Below are 16,276 nucleotides of genomic sequence, written 5' to 3'. Positions count from 1 at the left end.
GCCGCCGGTGAAGTGAAACACTCAAGTGTTCAATATCTGACCATGAGGCGGGGAGGGGGCCAGAAAGCCTCGAGGCTTATTGTCGTTCTGAAAACACGCAATGCATAGGATCCGAAGCAAAGAAGACTCATGGCTGCATTTCATACCAAATACCTGTGAGCCTGTGCTTCCAACTGAAGTTTAATCTTAATTTTAGATCATTTTAGAGCACGGCTTTGGAGCTTATATGGCAAAATTGCTCAGGGAAGGTTTCCACATGAGCTACTGGAAGAAAGAATTGTTTTACGAGTGGATATAAATGGATTTAGCTCTTTGGAATACCATTTGGTCTTGTGTTGATCCCAGAAAACTGTATCATACTGAACTTCTCTAAGCTTTGGGAACAAATCATTTTCATACTTCAGGAAACGTAATGTTGTCCTAAACAAAAATGAAAGCTATGCTATGGAGAGGACCAATCACAGAGTCTACGGTTTTAGAAAGGACTCTTGGATTATGACCATCTTTAGGGATCTCCTATGAAAAATGGGGGGGGGGGGGTCTTGCTTCTGGGAATATCTGTTTCTTATTTCTTATGTCCTCTTTTAACTATGGCAAAGAAGGAGATTTTGACAGGATCTATAGAATCTAAAACATTTATGCATGAGCTATTAAAAGCTCCTTCTACCAGAGGGAGTGGGGTTCATGGAAACTCAAAGGTTTCTTGACAGAAAGGAAGAAGAACAGACGGTAAATTTCAGCGGTGTAGGAGTATCAGTTTGAAGAGGGGAAGGACTGGAACCTGAATGGAAACTTAAACTGCACATTGATTTGTATAAATTAAACAAGGACTGTACATCAACACCGGGCAAGACAAAAGAACAGTGATAATCATTCATGTGCATGAAAACAAGGCTTCCACCTTTCTGATCTTTCTGATGGGAAGATATTAATTCTAGGGTAGAGGACTCAGTAAGAGGGGTGCATTCATTAGGATTAATCCAAGACAGTGTTGTAGTAAAAGAAAAAAATCAATATTGCTGGTTGTGATAAAAAAAATCCTCGTAAAAGATAAAAGACTTACAGGGCTCTTACACTGAGTAAACAGAGAAGAGCTGTTTCAACAGAGGACATGGAAAAAAAAGTGGCTTTAACAAAGATTTAGAAGATTTTATCTTGCACACCGCCTTTCAGTAATCCAAAAAGAATGGAGGCATTAGTGGAGGAAACAAAACCAGGACCAGCAGAAACTGTCAAGGGCAGGGATATGAAGTGCAGACCCAGGATGCTATGTAGGATCTTGCTGAGGAAGTGGTGAGCTATGGCTAAAAGTAATAGCATCAAATGACGTGATAGGGGGCAACGGGTGCCCAGGTAGGGTGATGCCGAGCCAGGAATATCAGCGGGCCAAGTCTAGGCCAGGAAGGCAAGGTAGATCACACAAGTTCAAGAGAGGCTAGCCAAGAGCGGAGCTCCATCCAACCCTGGAGATGATGCTATGGAACCTATCAGCTCAGGATCCCCCACCGGCAGGACGAACAAATAGAGGCGACTGACAAGAGTGTTGTGTAGAACAGTTGCTACCAATCATGATATTGGTGGAATATCTAAAAAAAAGAAGACGTTCCCAGTTGCCTTTCTTTAACGTTTTTGGATATACCATGACCTGGATGACTGAGAACCTTCACAGAGATATCAGTGGATCAGGAAGAAAACTTAAGGCCCAGATCCAGCCTAAGAATAGAGAGGCAAAACCCACCAAAGATCAGGCCCTAATCGAAGAGGGATGCGCTCTAGTAGGTTTTAGCCGGAGATGAATTACTCTAGATGCTTTGATGTCACAAGTAGGGTCACTTCCCCCCGCTGGAAATCGTTTCTGTGCCACTCACTGTAATTCTGCAATTTCTATACGCCCGGTTTTGGTCTTGAATCTACACTTTGACGCATCTGGTTTCGAGTTTTCAGTGTGCAACTACAGCCGTGGAATACAAAGCACCACGCAGCTATCAAGGCTTTCCTCTTGGCTGCGTCGTGCTGGTGGGTGGGAAGGGGTTTGGGGGCGCGCAATGAATAAACAGGGTAATCAAGTGGGAGGAAATCCACTGGGATTCAACACAGAGGACTGACGAATGAACACACATAGCATTTCATGGCATTATACAGTATATTAGGATCCGGCAGCAGCGTCTTGCTGGAAGGACCACAGTGCAGCGAGCAGCTTTAAAGAGGGGCTTTCCTGGGCAAACCGAGGTGAAGCAGAGCTTTCCCAGTTATTTCTGCCTCCTGAGGCAGTGTGTGTTTGCGTGTTTGTGTGTGTGTGTTCAGTAAGCACTGGGCCACTTTCCCAGATGAGATTCTCTGCTCCGGGATAATCCTGATGAAAATGTCTTTCCTCCTCCTCATCACTCTGTTGTCCTCTCTATTCACCCCTCCCTCCCTCCATCCATCCCTCCATCCATCCATCCATCCACACACACACACCATTGCTCTTCCTCCTCCACCTTTGTTAACGTCTCACCTCCCTCGCACTAGCAGCGACAGCCTCCTCATTGACGTACGCATCTTTCAACCAGAAGAAAGAAGAGTAATGTGATAACTGTGCGTCACAGCCGTTCTTAGAAAAAAAAAAACTTCTCAGTGGCTGAGTTGCTATTTTGTATTTCTTTTTTTTTTTTTTTTTTTTAGAATGGAACATAATCTCGCCCACAACATTTCTAATTCAATTTCCTGTCAGAAGCTTTTACCTTGGCCTCCACTGATTTTTCCAGGTTTTTCTTTTTATTTATTTCCCTGAAACATTCTTGAGTGAATGCTGTGAAAGAAGAATAGAATAGAATAGGGTTGTCTTCAATTTCGTGCTCAGGCAAGAGTCAAAATCATTTTGAGATATGCTGTAGGCTCCCAAGAAACAATAAAGCGCGCCAAAACTGAGTGTGCATTGCATAGAGATGACCTCGCAAGTCAAAACAAAAAAACAATACAAAAGGGAAATTAACTTAGCGGTTAGTGTTTTCTGAAATGTCACCCTAACCTCAGTTCTACCTCTGTGTGAAACAAAAAGACTGACTTCCCCAAATATCTAAAGATACCACTGTTGTGCACAACTACAAAAGAAAATTGAAACGCCAATTCTGTGACAATCACAGGGGGCTCTCTTTCTGGTCCACAGCTTCCAAAATCTAGACACATGTACCAGTAAATATCTCCTTTAACATCTAGGGGCCTGATCTTATTCCGGAAAGTCAGCGTGGACTGTTGATATAACCTTTGCTGCACGCCAACTCCAGGATAAATGTCAGGAGCAGCACGCTGACGTCTGTAACAGGATTTGCCTCTGAAGACTGCCCTTCATCAAAAGGCAGGATCAGATACCTTACACAGAGGTTTTGAAGGAGGGCACCCTCCATCAGATGAGCCCAAGTTTGATAGGCTGGTCGCGTATTTCGCATGGATGACTGCGGCCTACCCAAACAGCAATGTTCGGCAGACTAGAAATTAACAAGAGGTCTGTTGGTGGTCAGTTCACATACTCCCTTTAGATATCTGAAGGACTTTAACGTCAGTACATCACATGGGAGGACTCTGCACAAATCTGTGCAAAGTATGCTCAAGACAGGAGGGTTGCTGAAGTTGAGCGGAGAGGAAGAAAAGATTAAGCCTGTGTAGCCGGCACGACGGCATCTCCCAATGTACGTCCTACATGCTGCAGAGACGGCAAAGTTCAGACTGGCCCGATCCAATGGAGTCTTTTCAAATACAAATTGAACATGTCGTAGGTCCACTTAGCTGCCTCTGCTCGTTTGGACTATGAATTCCGTTCCACCATTTGCAAAAAACAAAAGAAATTCTCAATGTTCCTTCCAGCCAACTGGTTTTCAGATGTAGTGTTTGTGTTAGATGTGTATCATGGGCGCACACTGTGTTGCCAAGGTTGCACACAAATCCAGAAGCATTTGCAAGTCAAAAGATGTTTTCAAAAGTGTCTCCGTACAAAGGTGTCCATGTACTGACATTTCAATGTGAAGTGGGACCTAAAAACACACCGGTCCCATCAGACCCACTGTGTTTTGACTGGTTCGCTTTCCTTATTTAAACACTGACTACGGCAAATGTATTAGCTAATTTTCTTATGCATACTTACGGTTTGAAAAAACACCTTATACAAGGTTCAATGGCAAATGAAAAAGAACTGATCTTCCTGTTGAGTTCAGTCAGAGGCGAACCTGAAAACCAACACTAGATTGATATTTATTTGCACACAGGCAGCGTACACCTGTACTATTATTACACTGACCGCTTCAGGCAAATGAGTAATGAGCTTCAGGGGAAATCCAGCTGTCAGATTCAGATGACTCATGTCAGCACTGATGTTTAAAATATAGTATGTATGCTATATTTTGAATGTGCAAGTGTTTGCCATCGTTTATATTTGCTCATTTTTTTCCACTACAATGTCTCGGGTACAGACACAGACAGAAATCCCATTACATACTCGAGACAAAGTCTAAATTTAGACACGGTAGATCAGTATCTGGAGATGGATACCTATTGCAAGGTGTGTGTATGATCTGTACAAGCCACTGAAACGCTAGGAGAATGTCTATATGTTGCACAGTTTTTAACCTAAATGCACAAATGTTGTGGAATATTTTCAGTTTTTCTCTCCTTTGACTCTGCCAAACCATCTGTTACGCAATGCAGCCAAAACGCACAAATAAAGACCTTCATATTCATCTGTGACCCAGGCGTGACTCGTGCTGCATTTCCAACTACCACCAGGCGCACCCCTCCTATAAATTGTGCAGCAGCGGTACATTCCAGCTCCGTAGCCTCAGTAAACACACATGCTGGGTCGAGCGCAGGTCAGGACCATTTTCATGCTAGGTGGGTCTCCTGAGGATGTCCCGAAGCCTCCACAGCGGTGTAAGGTGGCGCGGAGGCGACAGAGACGGGCGAAGTTGAAAGGAAAGCAAGCGAGGGAGAAAGCGGGGCACTGAAAGAAAGGGGAAGATACGTCCTCGGCGACAGGCAACTTCTATTTTGGCTCGGTGGTAAAGTCAGCTTGGCAGCCTGACAGGAGCACGACACAGCGACGGTGTGTGCCTGCGTGTGGAGGGAGGGGTGAGGACGCCAAGGGAGAAACTGCCTTATTTAGAAAAGGGACGCACCCTCCACACTGCGAGAGGAGGAGGGACAGAAAGGAGATAGGAAGCGACGCGAGTCCTTTGATGGTCGCGTCAGTCCTTGACAAACAGCAGCAGTGTGTGGAGTGCTCTTCATCCACCCCCACATAAAGCCAAGCCACACTCAGTCCGACCTGCCACAGCAAAAATCTATACTTAATCATCACAACCACTGCCCCCTCAAGACCCCGCCTGAGAGACAGTGTGTGTTTGTGTGTCAGAGACTATGGAAGGGTTATTAAGTGGACTTGCGCTGCATTGTAAGTCTGTGGTTTATGTAGCCTACAATGGGGGCAATATCTCAAAGTATGCGACAGATGCATTCCAGTGGCTAATGCACTTGAGAAGAAGGGAATCCACTGTTTTCACGTTGGCCAAAGCTACAGGCAACTTCATAACATGCAGGCCATCCTTGTGAAACGGTTTACATCTGAAATGGCTCCAGCAGAAATCTTTACAGGCTGGAAGATTGCACGTAGGCAAGGTCAAAGTTAGGATCAAGGCACTGTCAGCCAAGAGCGCACACGGTTCAGTAAACAGCTCATGAGGATTCAAGAACTGTGAGTGTACAAAGAAGGAAGTACGGTAAATGCGTTGTGGCCCAAAGTCTGTGCAAAACATTCCGGAAATTACATGAATATCTTAACACACCAAGCTGAATATGAAACGGTATGATTCAACACGATCAGAAACCACACAAACCTGGCTCGGGTTCATTTTGTATTTCTAGAGACTGACATGTAAGGCTGCAGACTAAGTAAGCCAAGCACAAGGTGTTGACCTGGCCTCCAAGTTCACTAGATCCCAAACTGATCAAGTAACTGTGGGATGATCCACAGAGGCCCCTCCCCTCAACCCACAGGACCCATTGGCCCTACACTAACAATGCTCTGTTGCCAGACACCACAGGACGCCCTCAGAAGGCCCATGTCTGTTCTCTGATGAGTCACAACTGTTCTGGAGGCGCAAGGGAGACCTACACAATATTAGGAAGGTGGTCATAATGCCATACCTTATTGGTGTATATGGTCCTTCACAAAAACATAGGAAATTGATTCTAAATTTTTTTTATCATTCTTTTGTTTTAAATAGGTCATAAAATATGATATAAATACCGATGTGCAGACATGGTAACTATAGAGCCGAAACACACTCACACAGGAAAATGTGGGATGCTTGGGTGTTCAACAAAGCAGCTTCACTCACTGCGCTAATGAGAGCTTATAAAAAGAAAGCAGGACACCAGAGCACTACCTTTCATTCTGCTGGGGTATTTTTATCTCTGCGGCTCACCGGGGCAATCGTCGGACAATCTCCGACCGACTAACCAGGGCTCTGAACACTCAACCCCAAAGGCAGGATGGGGGGGGGGAAGTACAGGTTGACCGGTCCCTTCCTTCTTTTCCCCTTTCAACCTGTCTTTGAACACAACACGGGATCCGCAGTATGTGCCAGAGGTGGTGATCACGAAGCAGGCGTGTGTAGGAAAAGTGTAGTCTGAGGAAAGACAATGGACGACTTCGCGGGAAAGGCCGAGAAAGATTATATGCGCTGCATGAAATATGTGTCAAAAAAGGAAAGAGATGTGTGTGTTTGGCTCTCTCTTTTAAAGGAATGGTGTAAGCACAGCCAGGAGCCTTGTAGAGTCTAATAGAGCGAATGTGTGTCTACAGATGCCAGATCAGAGGTGGAGCACGGCTTAATTCCCCCAACGGCAGCAGCAGCAGGCTGTGCCCGGCCGTACGTAACCTGTTAGCGGGGTTAGCGCTGCACTATCTGGACATCCTGGAGTCTCCCTGAACAGCGGCGCTTACAAAGCACAGTGGTGCACACCGTACGATGCGTATCAACGGTGAAGCAACGGGAAGCGGGGCCGCGCGAAAGCCGAGAGAAAAACTCTTGACAGAAAACGCTCAGAAACTGATTATTTTCCAGCTTCTCCCAGGTCGCCGCATGTTTCTCCTTTCTCTGCTTTCACTCTCCGCTGAGCTGTGTCTTGTAATTGCTTTAGTGCTCACCGGGGTTTTGCCTCTGTGTCTCGGCAATCAAAACATCCCTTTGTCCCGCTGACTACCGGCGGAATAAAGAGCATATTGATGCCAAAGCTGCCTCGGGGTCGCCGGGACCAGCACGAACCCTCCCGCATGATTGGGCTTCCCGCAACCTTCGCTCCAATATGGCCGCCACCGGCACTTCACTCTGCGGAGTCGCAGGTGATCTGGAAGTGCTGCAACCGGGAGCCAGTCGACCTTTTACGTTCACCTGGGAGATTAATGCGACACTGCTGTGTTTGAATACCTGATCAGCAACCTCTGCTAAACAAAGACTCGTTTGTGTTCTGATGCTCAAAGCCACAATCGTTCCACGTCCGGAGTGTGCGGGAAAACAAGTCATGTGCATCATTTGCATCCTGAGAACATGCGCTAATTTCAGTTTCTGTCAGCGCATCAGAGCTGCATTAAAATTTAGAGCAGAAATGAACCCGTAGGCAGACAACCGCAGCTCCTCTGTGCCGCTTTACACTTTTGATTGCGAAATTAAAGAAATGTGTTTGACGCTACCAAGTTTAAACGCTTAGAAAGACTGTACCTCCTGCCTCACCGAAAAGTCCAGAATCTCCGAAATGGCCATACAGATATTTTTTTCATTTCAGGGGTTTAACTGCCGAACACAATATGTCTCCTTCTCATCTGGGGGCTCGCGAGTTTCCACTTGTCAACATGTCCTCCGCCCGTATACAAGTGGGAGAGTGAGGAAAGTTGCCTCGACTTGCAGAGGTCGTGGGGGTCAAATATCCAAGGAAGGTGACACATTTTCAGTGAAAGGAATCCTTCTTTCCTTTCATAGTTCTTTACTATGTGACGCTGTGCTAAAAGTATTTCTTCTGAGGTCATAGAACATACTCAAAGAGTGTTCCATATGGTATTTTACGTAAAAGAAATGTTTGCTTTGTCTGTTTGTTTTGTTTGTTTACACCCAACTCCACTCCAGCAAATTGAGTTTAGTCTCCAAAAGTCACCACTGGAAGACAAACAAATGAAGGAACGCACTAAAATGCCTTCCTGTATTTGACATACAAATTTCCTTCGGCTGTGCAAAGCTGTCTTTGCTGCCCTTTGCCGTCCTTCACTGGTGTTCACACACTGCAGGATATCAGATGTCTGCCTCCATCTGCTTATAACAACAAGCCTGGTCCGTGGCCGCTTCCAGCAGATATTCTCACTCACTTCCACAAAACGCAATACGTTCAACTTGGGAAAAAAAAAAAAAACTCGGGGAATAAACTGTCTCTTGACATGACAGCTTCAAACATCCTCGATGTGACTGCAGTCTACGGGTTTGAAACCAGGGGTTCGGGTGACTCGTAGCCAACACCTGATTACCTAGAAAAGAAATTCTTATCTTTTCCAAGGAAAAGCTGCAAAACAGGTTGATGTGACAGAGGAGGTGGCTTCTGATCACCTCTGGCAATACTAACTGACAGACTCTCTGTGTGTGCCAGCTAGGCCATTTGTTTCAGCCGTGCAACTTGAGTCACAGGCTGTGAAAAGAGGGATCGGCATAATGGGAGTGCTGTGTGAGAGGAGGAATAAGAGGAAGAATGGATGACAGGGAGATCTCGCTGTGACGGCAGCCTGCTGCCGTAGGGCCTGTTCGGTGTTTTCCCCCCTTGTTTTCTTGCTTGTCTGTTTTCTGCAGGTACCTTAGTGGGCGGGACTCAATTTGGGAAACCGGGAGCACCTGATCAGTCTCCCTGATCCTTTAAGATCTGGCAGTAGCAGCCCTCACGGATCTCGACTCTCGATCTTGATCCCTCCGGCACTGCGTTATTGCTCTGCTGGCATCGGCCTAGTTATTTTATTTTCGCACCTTCCAGCAGTACACACACACTATCATGCACCCGTCGACAGGCACACCGATACGCCCGCTCAAACCTCATTTCAGTCTTGATTGCCGACTTTGTAATTTAAATACATTTTTTAACCTTTACGTTTAACCTGCGTCTCTCCATTTTTTTGTCATGGCTTACGAGCCAGGTCACGACAAAGTTCATGTTCTGTTGCGCAATCGGTGCACAACTTTATGGGCTCGTTAATTGCTATGAATAAGGCGACGTTTCCTACGAAGCGGCGTTGTGTTTTGGTATTGGGGTGAAAGCGGTAGAGCTTGGTCCTCTGGAGCACGGCCGTGGTTATGGGTTTGTCGCCAGTGAGCGGTCGCTTTCCCATGCCAGCGGTCTCCAGTGCATAAACACCCGCCGCAAGTAGCCGCACGAAGACTAGGGGTGATTAAGTTTAGCTAGTTTTGGTTAGGTAGTTTAGTTAGAGGGGATCGTATGCTCTGTTTGGGGGGCCTGTCGGACCTTGTGTTCACCTTGCTGTCACTCATGTTGTCTTGTGTCTGAGAGAAGTAACTGCGGGCTTTTCTCCGGTGTGTGTGCCATGGCTGAAGTAGCTGAGTTTGTTAAGGCTCCATCTGAGGAGTTTTTGGATAGGTGCACTACTAAGGTAGCAGCTATTAAAGATAGCGAATCATTATGAGGTTGAGATCTCCAATGAAAGGTTAAAGGACACCGTAAAAGGCATTTTGAAGGCTAACTTGAGTGAAATGAGTGTGTTAACTGCTGGTGGGGAGAAACGTTTGGATCCGTTGATGTTTGCGACTAATAATCTGACATTTGAGCAGTTGGCGGTTAAAAAGCTCCGTTATCAGACAGAGCAGGCAGCAATTCAGGCTTGAGTTAATAAAAAAAAATAATGGACAAAAGGTCCATGTCCATTCTCTGATGAGTCACAACTGTTTTGGAGACACAAGGGAGACCTACACAGTATTAGGACGTGGTCATAATGTTATGTCTGATCGGTGTACTGTATGTATGTATACCATTTCAGAGCTACATATGAGCGGAAGGTTTTTCAGCAACGCTCCGGACATTGTGACGTTGTCCGATGATACTGATGGCGGCCTTTCTTTTGGTGGGTAAAGACAGAAACACTGCAGGACCAGCAGCTAAGTTTATCTGCTGCCACGGGAAAAGACGGACAGAGGACAAATGATCTGTCAGTCTGCATTTAACGGCCTTAAAGGGGTAGCTCGCCATTTCGGGAACAGCGCTTACTTGCTTCCTTGCCGGGTGTCAAATGACAATAAGATGATAAGATGACAAATCAAAACAATAGAAAATTTATTCTTATGAATAGGAGATGTACACTGATCAGGCATAAGATTATGACCACCTTCCTAATATTGTGTAGGTCTCCCTCAGTTTGGGATCTAGTGAATTTGGAGGCCAGGTCAACACCTTGTGCTGTTTTTCATGTTTTTTTTTAGTTGTTCCTAAACTGTTTTTGTGTGTGTCTCTGTGGGGATGACTGCTGCAATCAAGGAGTGTCATTGCTATGGGGTGGGGGTGCCTGGTCTGGTCTAGGTGGGTGCTACATGTCTAAGGAACATCCACACGAATGAATGCCAGGTCCAAATGTTTCCCAGCAGAACACTGAATTGCCACAAGATGGTCAATGTTATTTACTTCTCCTGTCAGTGGTCATAATGTTGTGGCTGACCAGTGTATGGGGGGCTTTTCCTTTATCCACTATTTTCCTCTCTCTAGTCTGTGACAACATTAATGTACGTACATGTCATGCCAATGCAGCCAATTGGAAATGAAGCTGAGACGTCGTGACAGACAGAGGGAGAAATCACTCGAGTGCTCCTTAAGCAAATCTGGCAAAAGAAGTGAGTTTTGGCCGTGGGGCTCAGGTGGAGCTCCCTTGTCAATCCCTCTTTTCTCTCTATTTTTCTCGTATTCTATTTTTTTTCCCCCTACGCATCCATCCATTCTCATTCGAAATCCAATCCCGCCCAAAGATCCCCTTAATATTTCACATCACACGTTGCCCTTGAGCCTATACACACACACAAACACGAGGACTCCCACACCAGCCCGTCTGCCTCTCAGCATCAGCATCTCAGAACTGAAAAGGCCGGCTCTCCGATGAGATGTGATCTTTGTCCGTGTTGTAGTTTGGAAGGTAGAGATGGGGCGGGGGGGCTCTGGGATGTTTGTTGGGGCATCGTCAGCCATTGGCAGCCACTGTGGCAGAAGTGGTAGCAGTAGCTGCAAGCTCGGTGAGGTACTTTCCTCTGACTCAGACTCCTTCCCTGCTCCCTTTTAACACCTGGCAGGCAATGATCTTGTCCAAACAAGTCAACAAATTGCCATTTCATGGTGAAGCTTATGGGTGCAACTGGACCACCAACAAAGAAGAGGTGTGGCATACCTTACAGGCCATCCAAGAGCTGGTACCCTCTTGGAGAAACATTCTCAAATCATTACCTCTTCCCGTGCATCTTTAAAATCCTGCATTCGTGCATGCTCAACGGCAACGCCTTGCTTCCCACATGCTCACCTGGGAGCTGTCAGGTACTACAGTCTGCTACTGTTGCACCACCGGGCCGCTGTAATGGAGTCATTGCCGATTAATTGCCAGGCTCAAGGGCAACATGCGACGCGAAGGGAAAGAGAAAGGATTTCCTGTTTACCAGCCAGATTCTTCCTGTGTGTCTCGCCACAGTCCAAACTATCATCTGCTTCTCTGCCTCCCACAGGCCAACGCCAACCCCCCCTCCCTCACTCATTTGCAGAAAAATGAGTAAGCTAAAAAATCAGATATATCAGCTTACTCAACCCATCGTAAGCCTGCACCCTTCCGGAGCCTCGGATCAATACGCGACCCCTGAGCGCCGCTCTCATGAGAAATTAGAAACGGACCCAGCTGCAGTTCAGCTGTGGCAGCTTTTGGTTTCAGTTTGACTGGACCCGAGACAGAAACGGTTTCTGTCAGCGCTCGCTGCAAACGGCAGACAGTCGCTCGCAGCGGTGATTCAGACGCGGTGATGTGACATGTGGCGCCGCTTTCCTCCGGGGCTGGGAGATGTAGCGGTGACAGGGCTCTGAGCGCTGCCATCAGTTCAGGTGCGTCGGGTGGAAAAATAGGGGACGTGTGACAGTGGTAGGGGAAAAAAAATAAAAAAAACGAAGAGGCAGGCTGTAGAACATGGCAACATTAGTGGGCACTTAAAAATGCCTCGCGAAAACGCCGCAGGGGGAAGTGGGAGTCAGACCCCAAGTCGTGTCAGCATTGGGCCTTTCAGAACTACTAGTGATTTGAAAATGCAAAGAATAGTTTTTGGTTCTGTGGTCGTTTCACGGGGCCATTTTTGTTTTGTTGTGGTCATTTTACCCATTATGGATTAGTTTTCTGAATTAGTGCATTAAGCTTTTTATGGATTACTTTAAAGATTAATTCATTTTGTTTATCTTTCCAAGACTTTTTGCAGGTAAAAGGGCAGTAGTCCCCTCTCTGACCCCTTGACCCCAGAGGCTGTATAGTGGGCCCATTCAGGAACCTATCAGCCCACGTTTCTGGAAGACTGTTATTCAAACCAGGCATCAAGAGAACAGAGGACAACAAGCGACAAAAGCCATGCGCCTTAATGCAAAGCACACACATTCAGACACATCCTCCTCCTAAATCAACATCACACATCACGCACATGCACCATCCACCTCACATTGCAGTCTTATATCCTAAGTGCAATGGCAGGGGTCGTCCTGTTCCCCCCCCCTCTACTCCCCTCCCCACCCTTCACAACCCCCCCCCCCCCACCCACCCACCCGCCCAGCCTCCACATCCCGGAATTCACAAAACAAGACGCCGAGCATCTCCTCTTACCCATCTGTGCCTGAGTCAGATGTCTTTCAGAGGTTCATGGTGGATGAGAGCCCTGCTGATCGGAGTCGAGTCTTTGCGTTTTGCTGCAGGAGCTGCTATGCCATCGCATTTGGGTGATGCTGGAGACTCTGTGTGGAGACTCGGTGCGGAGACTCTGTGTGGAGACTCTGTGTGTGTGCGCCTCAGCCGGTGTTACTCTACGGTCACCTCTCCTTCGTATTCCCTCCTCTCCGGTTTTATCCGCCGGATCGTTTGCGCCGATGATCGTCCCGAGCAGGACCTACACTGGGAGGGGATGGGGTGGCGAGGGGGAGGAGGGGGTCCTGTCGGTTGCAGTGATGGCTCAGCCGACGCTTATTCCCCGAAAACACCGAGCTGCTATCAAAAAAAAAAAAAGACAACGGGGAGAAACCCGCCGAGCTGATCCGGTGCGCAAAATAATTCAGCCAGAAAAAATAAAAAAGAGGATGGAGATGGAGAGATGAGAAGGAACACGGGGTGGGGGTGGCGGTGGGGTGATGATCGCCGCTGTCTGGCGTCCTATTCGCCGTTTTCTGTCGTGTTTACGACCCGCTGCCGCCTCCTCCCTCCGTCTTTTCTGTCTCCCTCCGTGATGCGTCTCTCTCTCTCTCTCTCTCTCTTCCGTCCTCCGCGCTGCGCTCTGCACCCGCTGTGACGCCTTTTCCGCTCGCATGAAAAATAAGAAGCCCCTCTACTCCTCTCCTGTCTTTTACGTCTTTTTCATCACGATCCCCCTTCTCTCTCCCTCTCTCTCTCTGCCTCTCGCAGTAAGGAGGAGGTGGAGACGAGTGCGTGTGTGTGGGGGCAAGTGAAAGAATACGAAGGGAATGGGAGGAGGAGCCCCGCGAGAAGGGACCTCCTCATCCTCCTCCTCCTCCTCCCCCCCGTTATGCCGCTTATCAGCGGGGCGAGGGGGTCGCCCGTGCTCGGAGATAAAGATGAAACATGAGAGGAGGAGTGGAGTCGCACAGATGCAGAAACGTCTGCAATTACTCGTTTCTCCTTTAATGCTCCGCAGAGTCTCCAAAATGGCTGCCTTAATAAAAAAAAAAAAGAACCCAACTCCGCGCAGTGTTTGCCGATCAGAAACTCCGTGACCGTGCCAGAGACCCCGTGAGGCTCCAACGCTCACTGCACAGCGGGCAAAAACGCTGCTCGGATGTGATGTGAAGAGACAGTGGTGCCGTCTGGAGACGTTTACCGCTGGTGCTGCGGCCTGAGGGTGGCGCCTGAGGAGCAGCAGGTCACAACTTAAAGTTGGAACTGTTGGAAATAATGAACAATGCATTTGAGTTGGAGGCCCCCCACTCTCACATGGCAGATCGGTTTACACCGATCAGCCACAATATTAAAACCACAGACAGGAGAAGTGAATAACATTGAGCATCTTGTGACAATACAGTGTTCTGCTGGGAAACTTTTGGACCTGGCATTCAACCTAAATCACCACAAGTGAAGTACGTGCACGAGACAAGGGTCAGAGTTCAATCAGGACTGCAAATTGCGACGGTTCTTCTGCTGGGAGACTTTAGGACCCATTCATTCATGTGGATGTTACTTAGACATGTAGCACCCACCTAGACCAGACCAGGCACCCCCACCCCCATAGCAATGACACTCCTTGAGGGCAGCCTGACACAGACACACACACAAAAATGCTTTAGGAACAACTTAAACAATTCTGTTGCCAGTAGTGATGGGAAGTCCAGCTCTTTTCAATGATTCGGATCTTATGGCTCGGCTCCTATAGTAGAGACGGTTCTTATGTCTCCCAAACTTTTCCCAAATGGCTCTTCATTTAGTATCACTCGGATCCTCCTCAAACACATCCTCCTCCTAAATCAACATCACACACATGCACCATCCACCTCACATTGCAGTCTTACATCCTAAGTGCAATGGCAGGGGTCGTCCTGTTCCCCCCCTCTACTCCCCTTCCCACCCTTCACAACTGTGCCTGAGTCAGATGTCTTTCAGAGGTTCATGGTGGATGAGAGCCCTGCTGATCGGAGTCGAGTCTTTGCGTTTTGCTGCAGGAGCTGCTATGCCATCGCATTTGGGTGATGCTGGAGACTCGGTGCGGAGACTCTGTGTGGAGACTCTGTGTGTGTGTGTGTGTGCCTCAGCCGGTGTTACTCTACGGTCACCTCTCCTTCGTATTCCCTCCTCTCCGGTTTTATCCGCCGGATCGTTTGCGCCAATGATCGTCCCGAGCAGGACCTACACTGGGAGGGGATGGGGTGGCGAGGGGGAACATGAAAAACAGCACAAGGTGTTGACCTGGCCTCCAAATTCACTAGATCCCAAACTGATCAAGTATCTGTGGGATGATCCACAGAGGCCCCCACACTAACAACATTCTGTTGCCACAAGGGATGTCATAATGTTATGCCTGATCAGTGTGTGTCTTCTTTCTTTTCCGAGTTGCAGAGATTTCAGTAAAAGCAACTCCTGTTCAACTTTCAACTCGAACACGACAACGAGGCTGACCTGCCATCCGGTGTGTACGGTCTTCAGAACAATGCTGACGCACCGGTGCGAATGTTTAAATGCATAGATACAGTGGCCGCTCAAGTAGGCTCAGCGTGGTTCCGTCGCAGAAGCACAAACCAAGCTTTAGTAGTCAGTTAACCAAACATCCTTCACCAGCAGTGCTGTGTTTTAGTTTTGTTTGTCACAAATGATTAGATGGAAGCCAACTACAGTCCAGACTGTGCTCTTCCCATTATCTGCATATCCGCAGTGGTTAATCAGAATCCAGAAATGACAGATTTGCTGAATGTGGAGAGCCTGAGACAAAAATAAGTAAATGAATAAACAGAAATCAGGATGTGGATGATGACCTGTTGACTTAATAGTTAAGGCATCTACCATATCTGAGGACCAGTGTTGCATGTTAAACACCTCTTACTCTTCTTCCTTTATACCCACCCCAGCTAATATCAAAATGGAGTATCATTTACTAACATCACCACGAGATCAGGCACAAACTGACCTGTGTCACCAAAGTACCATCCTGCTCATTTTAACCAGGATTCAGCACCACGGGCAGCAGCAACGTCAATGACGAAGAGTGAGGTGTTCAACTTCTGGTCATCGTCAGCGTCTGAAACTAATTTCATGGCAATCCATTTTATGAAAAAAACAAACAAAGGAGTCTACCTCAAAGACAGCTGCATAACCAAAAATGTAGTTTCTTTAGTTCGCCCAGCGTGTCAACAGAACACACCTTTTAAATGCTGAAAAAACTCCATTTGCAAAATAAAAGTTCACCGGGCACCTGCTCAGTCACATGAACTATCAGGGCGTCCACCTGTCACTAGTTCTACAATAGCAAGCGCTCAAATATTTATTATT

At 47.3% G+C, this 16,276-nt stretch overlaps 1 protein-coding gene across 2 annotated transcripts in view; it reads right to left on the bottom strand.

Annotated features, from left to right (window-relative positions):
- The window catches only part of mgat3b (beta-1,4-mannosyl-glycoprotein 4-beta-N-acetylglucosaminyltransferase b), a 58,107-nt gene extending 44,419 nt beyond the window's left edge, over positions 1-13,688 (bottom strand). For both annotated transcript variants that reach the window (XM_084565878.1, XM_084565879.1), the window contains exon 1: positions 12,899-13,688. The gene's annotated coding sequence lies outside the window, so the exon portion shown is untranslated. The remainder of the gene's footprint in view (positions 1-12,898) is intronic.
- Positions 13,689-16,276: the final 2,588 nt, after the last annotated feature.

The sequence above is a fragment of the Chelon labrosus genome (genome assembly GCF_963514085.1).
Source record: "Chelon labrosus genome assembly, chromosome: 2".
Taxonomy (NCBI): Eukaryota; Metazoa; Chordata; class Actinopteri; order Mugiliformes; family Mugilidae; genus Chelon; species Chelon labrosus.
This window is presented reverse-complemented; position numbering and strand designations above follow the sequence as displayed.